Below are 1,293 nucleotides of genomic sequence, written 5' to 3' on the forward strand. Positions count from 1 at the left end.
GTGATGACGTCATCCGCGAGACACAGCATGATCGTCGAATGCGCCTTTTCCTCCAGAATCGCCATCTCAGGAGTAACGACGGCGTTCTTGTCTTTCGACAACGGCGCCCAGAATCCTTGTTGTTTCAACAAAGCCCGCATCTTGATCTGCCATAAACTGAAACTGTTCCTCCCTGTGAATTTGTCGATTTTCACGTTCAAAGCAGACATCTCGAATTCTTCAAGAACACCGATTAACCGAGAGGCTCTGATACCAATTTGTTATGCGGAATTTGAGATAATACGAGAAAATATAAACGCGAAAAATAAGACAACAGATTTACGTGGTTCACCAATAAATTGGCTACGTCCACGGGAAGAAGGAGAGCAGTTTTATTATGGAGAGGCAAGAACAGAATTACAGAATAAGGTTTGCCATAGCGTCTATATATAGTGCTAAGCTACGCCCTAACAGGCTTGGGCCCAACATACAGAATTGACAGATAATTAAGGGCCCAATACAACAACATTGTATACCGTCGGGCCGGGGGCGGAGCGAGACCCCCGTCCTTTCCGTTTGTAACGGGTCCGATTCAAGGCATTCAACATTAACTATATTAGTTATTTCTTATTCATGTAAAGTCATATAACTTATAATAATCAATAATGAAAAATTGATTATAGATGATTTTAAACATGAGTTTATGTTAATTAGGAATTGAACTAGAACGCTAGTAGATGGTTGAGAATAAGGGTGTCAAAAATGAGCCCAAACATAGGTAATCCGTTCAATCCGCCTAGAGTTTTAAGGGTTAAGCTCAAGATAATTTGGATTGGGTTCAATATCAACCCATTCAAGCATAACCCATTTGAAGAGAATCATCAATTGAACCCAATTCAATCTTCAATTTCAACTGTTTTAAAACTCTTTGTTAAAATATGTTCCTATATTTAAAGTATAAATTATTAACTATTTAACATGTTTTAGGGTGTATCTATCCATATGTTAACTTTTTTATAAAAAACTCTTGAGCTAAAATTTAAATTTTGATTATAAAAATTAAATATCAATATGGCAAAGTATTGAGATTAATCGGTCAAATTGGATGGGTCAAGACGCAATCCATCTTTTAGCCCATTTGATCCCAAAGTAAACTTGAGCAGGTCAAGACTCAACCTGACTTTTATTCAACCCATTTTAATATTTTTAATTTTAATTCAACATGCTCATTTAACACCCCTAATTGAGAATGATCTAATTCATCCCTTCAAATGAGTAATTATTTTGTATGATTATACCGAATATGATGTTATA

The sequence above is a fragment of the Solanum pennellii genome, chromosome 7 (genome assembly GCF_001406875.1).
Source record: "Solanum pennellii chromosome 7, SPENNV200".
Taxonomy (NCBI): Eukaryota; Viridiplantae; Streptophyta; class Magnoliopsida; order Solanales; family Solanaceae; genus Solanum; species Solanum pennellii.